Source organism: Oncorhynchus clarkii, chromosome 29 (genome assembly GCF_045791955.1).
Source record: "Oncorhynchus clarkii lewisi isolate Uvic-CL-2024 chromosome 29, UVic_Ocla_1.0, whole genome shotgun sequence".
In the NCBI taxonomy this organism is placed as follows: Eukaryota; Metazoa; Chordata; class Actinopteri; order Salmoniformes; family Salmonidae; genus Oncorhynchus; species Oncorhynchus clarkii.
In genome coordinates, this window is record NC_092175.1 from 38,112,884 (window position 1) to 38,122,909 (window position 10,026).

The 10,026-nt window shown below is 46.1% G+C and overlaps 1 pseudogene; it reads left to right on the forward strand.

The window, feature by feature from the left end:
• The first annotated feature begins 3,387 nt into the window (after positions 1 to 3,387).
• LOC139388227 (SET and MYND domain-containing protein 4-like) lies at positions 3,388 to 9,706 on the forward strand (annotated as a pseudogene).
• Positions 9,707 to 10,026: the final 320 nt, after the last annotated feature.

A 10,026-nucleotide genomic window follows, 5' to 3' on the forward strand; every position in this document is an offset into this window, starting at 1 on the left:
TGCTGGGTGGAGATTATAACAGAACATGGCCAAGATGTTCAAATGTTCATAAATGACCAGCAGGGTCAAATAATAGTAATTACAGTGAACAGGTCAGGGATCCATAGCCGCAGGCAGAACGGTTGAAACTGGAGTAGCAGCATGGCCAGGTGGAATAGGGACAACAAGGAGTCATCATGCCAGGTAGTCCTGAGGCATGGTCTTAGGGCTCAGGTCCTCCGAGAGAGAGAGAGAGAGAGAGAGAGAGAGAAAGAAAGAAAGTGAGAATTAGAGAGATCATTCTTAAATTCACACAGGACACCGGATAAGACAGGAGAAATACTCCAGATACTGACCCTAGCCCCCCGACACATAAACTACTGCAGCATAAATACTGGAGGCTGAGACAGGAGGGGTCAGGAGACACTATGGCCCCATCCGATGATACCCCCGGACAGGGCCAAACAGGCAGGATATAATCCCACCCACTTTGCCAAAGCACAGCCCCCACACCACTAGAGGGATATCTTCAGGGATATACGGCACAACCCAAGGGGGGGGGGGGGGGGCGCCAACCCATACAGGAAGACTACGTCAGTGACTCAACCCACTCAAGTGACACACCCCTCCTAGGGACGGCATGGAAGAGCACCAGTAAGCCAGTGACTCAGCCCCTGTAATAGAGAATCCCAGTGGAGAGAGGGGAACCGGCCAGGCAGAGACAGCAAGGGTGGTTCGTTGCTCCAGTGCCTTCCCGTTCACCTTCACACTCCTGGGCCAGACTACACTCAATCATAGGACCTACTGAAGAGATGAGTCTTCAATAAAGACTCGATTCAGCTCTGTATCCTCCATCATAGTGGCTTCCAGCTCACCTATTATGCAGCTAGATCTGGTTTCACTTGAGAAGTGTGAACCCACTGAGGAGAGGCTGTGGTCTTCACCGCTGCAGTTGCTGTAAGGAGTACTGTATGTGGTCCTCACCAACGCCGTCCCCACACCCCCACCTGGTGGATGTTGATGTACAACTCGCTCTCCAGTATTCAGTCCGTGCTCTCGGTCATGTCCTGGCGCCTGCTCCTCATGTGCTGCTTTCACCTGGGAAATATACACACTGTAACTCATGAGTCATTTTCTGCCATAGGACAACATAGATTCTCCTATTTTTTGCCAAATAATGATATTCTTTATAGTACTCACCGGAACCAACACACATGGTTAGATTTGTGACAGCAATGTGGAGTGTGTGTGTGTGTTTAACCAGTAGTCCCCAAAAGAATAGTAAACAAAAACAATTAAGTTAGTTGTACAACACTGTGTGTGTGTGTGTGTGTGTGTGTGTGTGTGTGTATGTGTGTGTGTGTGTGTGTGTGTGTGTGTGTGTGTGTGTGTGTGTGTGTGTGTGTGTGTGTGTGTGTGTGTGTGTGTGCGTGCACGCATGTGTGCCTGCATCAAATAATTTGTCACGTGCTTCGTAAACAACTGGTGTAGACTAACAGTGAAATGCTTAGTTACGGCCACTTCTCAATAATGCAGAGAGAATGAAAAGAAAAGGAAAATAGAGAAGTAACCAGAAACACAAGGAATTAATACACAATGAGTATTGATAACTTGACTATATACACAGGGTACCTGTACGGAGTCGATGTGCAGAGGAATGGGGTAATCGAGGTAGATATTTACATATAACTAGGAATAAAGTGACTAGGCAACAGGACAGATAATAAACAGTAACAGCAGCACACATTTCATCAGCAGACCTGATTGACCATTTCCTTTTCATGATTTCATTCCAGCAGTCTCTGTGAATGAGCAACTTCCCTCCTCCTTGAAGTCGTGCAATACGGTAGTTGAGATTAACTTCTCTTGCCCTGTGGACACTTCCGCAAGAACTGCGGCCATCTCAGCAAGAAAAACATTGATGCGCAGAGTGTTCTCAGCTTCCCACTTTGTGGGGGACTGTAACCCCTTTCAATCACAGACACAAATGGTGTCAGTCCAGAAACTGACCCATTGACTCCCATTGGTGAAACACTATGAGGTATCACAGACAGATATCCTCGTCTCAGTTCGCAGGTACTGAAGAGGTTGCCACACGCAGACGCTGTGGTGATTGACAGGCCTCGACAGCCACTGAGCGTTTTGAAGCACAAACACCAGGATATTTGGTTGAAAGGTTACAGCCATTCTCATAACAACGCGGCCGCTGACAACTCGTACATAGGGTCCGACCTTTTCGTTTGTGCCTCGGATACCAACACCACCCGCTGGTGGGGGTCCCGAGACACAAAGAGGGGGAATACTAGCCCAGAGTCATGATGAGTCTCATCGAGGCCGGTGGGGGTCCCGAGACACAAAGAGGGGGAATACTAGCCCAGAGTCATGATGAGTCTCATTGAGGCCGGTGGGGGTCCCGAGACACAAAGGGGGGAATAGTAGCCCAGAGTCATGATGAGTCTCATCGGGCCGGTGGTGGTCCCGAGACACAAAGGGGGGAATAGTAGCCCAGAGTCATGATGAGTCTCATCGGGCCAGTGGGGGGGGGGGGTCGAGACCATGTGCAACACCGTACTAGGCCACCAGAGCAGAAAACAGATCTAGTTGTAAACTCCCCTATGAGAACAGTGAGGAGCAGACAGGCCCCTAGACGGAGATTATCTTAGAACACATCTAAGATATTACTGAGGGGTACCACACTGGTCGTAAAAGAAGTCCAGTGGACTTGTCCACCTCCAAAACAAATGGCAAAAATATTAATGCCATGTGTAGGTTCAACTACAATACAGCTAGTAAAATGCTCTAATCATGTGTTCCCGTAGGATAACATTTCATAATAAATCAGTAGAATAACTGGTCCCCTTGAGTACCAGTACCAATGCCACAGTCAGTCCACCAACAATCAGTAAGAGGATTAGAGACCTCACAAGTCAAATTGCTATTGATAACAGCAACAGAGGACTTAGTAGTCACTCAGATTGCAACACGGGGAAGGGAATCTCCAGAACACTCTTCTGATGGTCAACACACACGCCACTAATAAATAGAACCCTCCATTCAGGAGGAAAGTTATTAGAAGTCATGATCACACAGCATACGACTGGTTCAGTGCTTATAGAGCACTTCCATCGTGAGGTTAGCTCCTCCGTGGATAACATAGCTATGAAATAGACTTCTTCATACCTACCACCACTACAATAGTGGAAGACAGTGACTGGTAGTAAAACCACTACAGACTCCCTCGACACATATTCTGACTGACCACCAGGCATTGACCTGAAAATGACCTGATTACGTCAGACTAATTCTGAACAAGTTGTAGTCTTCCAGGATACCTGGTTTCCTTCCCTTGGCTTGCGCGGTTGTGTAAGCATAAACTCACACGTACAACGGAACAGCCAGTTAGGATTTATGCCAGGATCACCTAAGGGTCCGAGCAAAACGCCAGCCTGGGTAAGTTGAAAATGTACCCTGGGGCCTTTGAACCTACAGCTACAGTACTCACCAGTTTATCCCCAGAACTACATAGGTCATCCCTTCAGACTGCCCAAAACTAGTGCCTTACAGTTGTAGACTTATCATGTAGTTATCATCATAAGATAGCGAGCGCCCTTAGCAACACACTGCAAATTAGGAACGCCCTAGATATGACATTAGACAATAACATGATAGGGTCATTTTGCCAAGACCTTGGACGTATATAGAATACAGTCCAATTAGATGATTAAAAGGTGTGATAACTATATTTTGTATCTATCTTTTGTTTTTATTGATTTTCTTTGACACTTAGGAAGTGATAGAGCCGTAAACAACTTCCCCATACAACCATCAGTTAGTGCCACAACGCCGCTCATTTGGGAGGAAATGTAATGATATATTTCATGAGTGTGTGTGAGTGCGTTGTTAACATCTACCTAAGCTACAGCCCAGATCTTCCAGTCTGGACGAACAGACGACGGGTCCGGAACAGAGATACCAATCCGGACATCCTCTGCCCAGCCTTGGAGCGGCCTGCTTCATTCGCATAAACCCAACCCGGATCAATCACCAGAGGGGGACCACAACGATGGTCTACAACCAAGACAACCCACGATCATTTTTATGTTGGTTTGCAACTTGCAGGATAATTGCTAGATTGAACCCAACAAAGGCGAACTGTCATGACGTTGCCATGTTGGGTGTGGTTTATGACCCCATAAATACCTTTCCCCCTTTTCTCACCACTCTACAGAATGGACTCTTGGAAAGCCCTTTGTTAACATAGAGAGAGTATGATAACATCAAAATGTTGGGGAATGGAACAATAGTTCCCTTTCTCAACCAGTTCAAAGTGTCTGTTGGTACTTAAAGAATATGATGATCAGTTAGTGTCTGGGACATATCTGAACATAGAATGACATAAATTGTTTTGGAATGTCGATACATTCCAGTTATCAGATTCACAAGGAATTGTTGTTGTTGTAAGAGTTTATTTCAGAAAACAGCATCTCTATAAAATACTCTTCCATGGTGCCACAGGTTATTAACAAATTAATTGTTGCATGGTTTAATTCAATGACATAATCAATCAAACCCTGGAATGAGTAGGTGTGTCCAAACTGGTACTGTAGTTGATTTGATTAAAACACATAGGATGTGTCTATGGACAGAACAATACATGTTTTTAACATTACAAAACAATACACACAAATCCCAAAAATGAAAAGAAAGACATGAAGAACACATGTGTTCCATGTTTGCATTCTATGACTTCAGAGCTTTATTTCCACTCCACAGGAGTGCTTTGAGGACATTGACACAGCCCTGAAGAATGGCTACCCCAGTCACCTGCAACACAAACTACAGGACAGATGCATAAAGTGCCTCAACCACCCACAAAACCAGGGAGAATGGCTAAACACCCCCAGACAGGGATAAGGGGACCAGGCAGAGGGTGTGTGTAGCAGGACCAGGGGCACAAAGTCCCCAAACTACCAGCAACAACAGAATTAGAGTGCTCCTGTGTCATGTCTCTCCCCTGGTGTGTCTGTCTGATTCAGCCCTAGGAAAGGGTGACACCTGGTGGCCACAATAATTAACTACGCCCGTGGGATGATATTGGAGGACAGGGCTTACAGCTGTGTGCTCATACCATGGACAGAGGGAGGGAAAGGGAAGAAGGGACAGAGTTGGATGGAGAGAAGAGGAGTGACTGAGAGAAGAGGAGAAGTGTTTGGGACAAAGGAGAGGCATTGTCATTGGTGTTTGGGGGAGATTATGAGCACTGTGCCGTGTGAGGGGTGCAGTTACGCCTGGTACTGCTCAATCAGAGCCGAGCTCAGGGCTCCGGGGGTGATGTGACAGCTGGCACTGAGGGTGGTGTTGAAGGCAGGGCTTAAGGAGATATTGAAAATGAGGACAGTGATTCTAAACAAATCAGAGAGAAGAAGGGCTTAGAACTGGCATTCTTGGGACTAATCACAGAAAATATCAGCCCAAAGGAGAAGGATTCTGGGTCCAGTGATACCACGAGAGCCTTGGGACAATGTTGTCGACCCCTCTGCGTGTTACCATGGCGACTCCTACCTGAGCGTCTACCACCTGCTGCTTTACCTGATTAGCCCCGACCCCAGTCTGAACTACCGGTGCTCCATCCTCACAGCACCACTCTACCTGTGCCTCTGCCAAGCCAGACCTCCACCTGAGTCCTGGGAGAGTGTCTGTGTGAGCAGGAAATACAACAACCAATCGCAGGGCCAGGAGGAGGTTGAGAAAGAGAGATGATGCTGGGTGGTGGAGCTAAGCCTGCTGGGAAGTGTAGTTCTGAGACACTTGCTGAAACTGCGGTGTCACGCCCAGGCAGTAAGCCTGCTTAGAGACACAGGTGAGTTTCTTTTAGATCAGCATAAGTTCTTTATCATACTTATCACTGTGTTCCAAATGGTACCCTATTCCATATATAGTGCACTACATTTTTTGCCAGGGCCCATGGAGCTCTGGTCAACAGTAGTTCACAATGCAGGGAATAAGGTGCCATTTGGAAGGTAGACATGTTCAGTAAGCACGAAGAGATAAAAAACTTCCTGTGTGACCTTATAATGACCATTCCATGATTTTACAGGTGACTTTACTGTGGTCCAGTCCAGCCAGGACGTGCGCATTGCCACGCTGAGTGTTCTGAACCAGTCCTGCAGCCCCAACACCAGCCTCACTTTCAGAACTACTCACACACACTGCTCACTTGGACTCACCTCAACCGGACCTATGCTCTACTGATGAACTGGTTTCTACTGTCAATCACATCAGCCAATGTCACAAAGTGCTATACAGAAACCCAGTCTAAAACCCCAAACAGCAAGCAATGCAGATGTAGAAGCAGAGAGAGTCCTCGCTCCGTGCCAGATGGAGTATCTGGCTCGATCAGAATATCCAGAGACATCTCTCGTGGACAGGTGATCCTCTACTGCTATGGTGAGGTCAGAGACAAGTCTGTCAGCCTCTGGTTCTGTCCATCTGTCTGTCAGTCTGTCCATATGTACACTACCGTTCAAAAGTTTGGGGTCACTTAGAAATGTCCTTGTTTTCTGAAAGAAAAGCACATTTGTTTGTCTATTAAAATAGAATTGATCAGAAATACAGTGTAGACATTGTTAATGTTGTAAATGACTATTGTAGCTGGAAACGGCATATTTCTTCTGGAATATCTACATAGGCGCACAGAGGCCCATTATCAGCAACCATCACTCCTGTGCTCCAAGTTTATCATTTTAAAAGGCTAAATAATCATTAGAAAACCCTTAGGCATTTTGTTAGCACAGCTGAAACTGTTGTTCTGATTAAACTAGCAATCCAACTGGCCGTCTTTAGACTAGTTGAGTATCTGGAGAATCAGCATGTGTTGGTTCGAAATGTCTCAAAATGTCCAGAAACAAAGATCAGTCTATTCCTATTCTGAGAAATGAAGGCTATTCCATGTGGGAAATTGCCAAGAAACTGAAGTTCTCTTACAAAGCTGTGTACTACTCCCTTCACAGAACAGCGCAAACGGACTCTAACCAGAATAGAAAGAGGAGTTGCGAGGCCCTGGTGCACAACTGAGCAAGAGGACAAGTACAGGGTCTAGTTTGAGAATTAGCTGCCTCACAAGTCCTCAACTGGCAGTTAAATAGTACTCGCAAAACACCAGTCTCAATGTCAACAGTGAAGAGGCGACTCCAGGATGCTGGCCTTCTAGGCAGAGTTGTAAAGAAAAAGGATGTATCTCAGACTGGCCAATAAAGAGAAAATATTAAGATGGGCTAAAGAACACAGACACTGGACAGAGGAACTCTTCCTAGAAGGCCAGCATCCCGGATCTTCATGGCGTCCAAACACATTGAGGCAATTATTATTATTACATCACACACAAAACTATAATAACACAGTACATCATACAACATTATTACACCACTACATATCTACAATACAACATGTATAAAACCACCATACAACAATATTACAATGTATGTGTGTGTAGAGTGTGTGTGCTGGCATGTGTGTCGCTTCCCAGTCTGTGCTGTTCCATAAGGTGTAGCATGTTTATTTTTTTTTATTTTTTTTTTACTGCTTGCATGAGTTATTTGATGTGGAAAAGAGTTCCATGTAGTCATGGCTCTATGTAGTACTGTGTGCCTCCCATAGTCTGTTCTGGACTTGGGGACTGTGAAGAGACCTCTGGTGGCATGTCTTATGGGGTATACATGGTTGTCTTAGCTGTGCGCCAGTAGTTCAAACAGACAGCTCGGTGCATTCAACATGTCAATACCGCTCATAAATACAAGTAGTGATGAAGTCAATCTCTCCTCTGCTTTAAGCCAGGAGAGACTGACATGCATGTCATTAATACAAGCTCTGTGTGTACATTTAAGTGCCAGACGTGCTGCCATGTCCCTCTTTGGGGCACAACCATATGAATGGGCAATAGTCCAGGTAAGACTAGTTGTCAACATAGCATCGATAGCATCAAAACTAACAATGTCAACATAGCATCGATATGTTTTGACCATGACAGTTTACCATCCAGGGTTACACCAAGCAGTTTAGTCTCCTATTCCACATGATCCGTTACAAGTTTTATTTGAGGTTTAGTGAATGATTTGTCCCAAACACAATGCTTTTAGTTTTTTAAATATGTATTACTAGCTTATTACTTGCCTCCAATTCTGAAAGTGATTGCAGCTCTTTGTTATGTGTTGCAGTGATTTCACTTGCTGTGGTAGCTGATGTGTATAATGTTGAGTCGTCAGCGTAAACAGACACACAGGCTTCACTTAGTACCAGTAGCAGGTCATTGGTGAAGATTGAAAAAAGAAAATCAGCTCAAGGGGGTGTAGACGTTCTATAGGCCCTGTAAAACAGCTTTATATTATGGCTTCTGATTGGGTAAGACAGTTGAACTAAGCTCATGATGCATTTCAATTACGTTCTTTAACAATCAATGGCTGATATATATAATTCATTTCAAAGTCCCCCCAAAAAATGTATTTAACAATCACAGAATGTAGCTTTTAAAGCCCTCACTTTCACTATGTTCACAGCATAAATATTTAACATGCTCTGTGAAAAGAGATAACAAAAATAACTGACTTTCAAAACCAGTTGCCTTATCACTCATTTTATGTGACGGTAAACATTCTTTAGAATATCTAATGTGGGAGCACACCATATTAATATCACATTTCCTGATTAGAAGTCTTAAAAGTGAGGATCATACTGAGTGTACAAAACATTAGGAACACCTTCCTAATATTCGGTTGCTCCCACTTTTGCCCTCAGAACCGTAAATTCGTTGGGGAATAAACTTTACAAGGAGTCAAAAGCATTCCGGTGCGCCTGGCACCTACTACCATACACCATTCAAAGGCACTTCAAATATTTTGTCTTGCCACTCACCCTTTAAATGGCACACATACACAATCTATGTGTCACGTTCGTTATAAGGATCGGACCAAGGCGCAGCGTTGTACGCATACATTTTTATTTATTAAAAGAATGAACACTGAACAAAGTAACAAAATAACTAAACTAAATGTGAAGCTATACAAACGAGTGCTGACAGGCAACTACACAAACACCAAAGGGAAATAGCTACCTAAATATGATCCCCAATCAGAGACAAAGATAAACAGCTGCCTCTGATTGGGAACCATATCAGGCCACCATAGACATACAAATCACCTAGACCTACAAATACCCTTGACATACAAAAACCCTAGACAATACAAAAACTAGCGTCAGGTCAGGGCATGACAGTACCCCCCCCCCCCCCCCCGGGACTCCCGGGCCGCAAACCTGAACCTATGGGAGAGGGTCCGGGTGGGCATCTACCCTCGGTGGCAGCTCCGGTTCTGGACGCAGCCCCCCCTCTTTACGCTGATCCCTCCGCCTTTGTAGAACCGAATCGCCGGAGGCTCTGGACTGCGGATCATCGCCGGGGGCCCCGGACTGGGAACCGTCACTGGAGACCTCGGACTGGGGACAGTTGCTGGAGACCCCGGACTGGGAACCTTCGCTGGAGGTTCCGGACTGTGGACCGTCGGTGGAAGTTCTGGACTGTGAACTGTCGGTGGAGGTTCCGGACTTTGGAACTTCGGTGAAGGTTCCGGACTGTGGACCATTGTTGGAAGTTCCGGACTGTGACCGTCATTGGAAGTTCCAGACTGTGACCGTCGTTGGAAGTTCCAGACTGTGGCCTGTCGTTGGAGGTTCCTGACTGTGGCCAGACTTTGGAGGTTCCGGACTCTTGCCCGTCGTTGGAGCTTCCGGACTGTGAAACGTCGCCGGAAGCTCTGGACTGGGTACTGTTCCCGGAAGCTCTGGACTGTGAACTGTCGCCGGAAGCTAGGGAACTGTCGCCGGAAGCTCTGGACTGGGAACTGTCGCCGGTAGCTCTGGACTGGGAACAGTCGCCGGAAGCTCTGGACTGTGGAGGCGCACTGGAGACCTGATGCGTGGGGCCAGCACTGGTGGTACCGGGCTGAAGACACGCACCTTAGGGCGAGAGCGAGGAGCAGGCACAGGACGTACTGGACT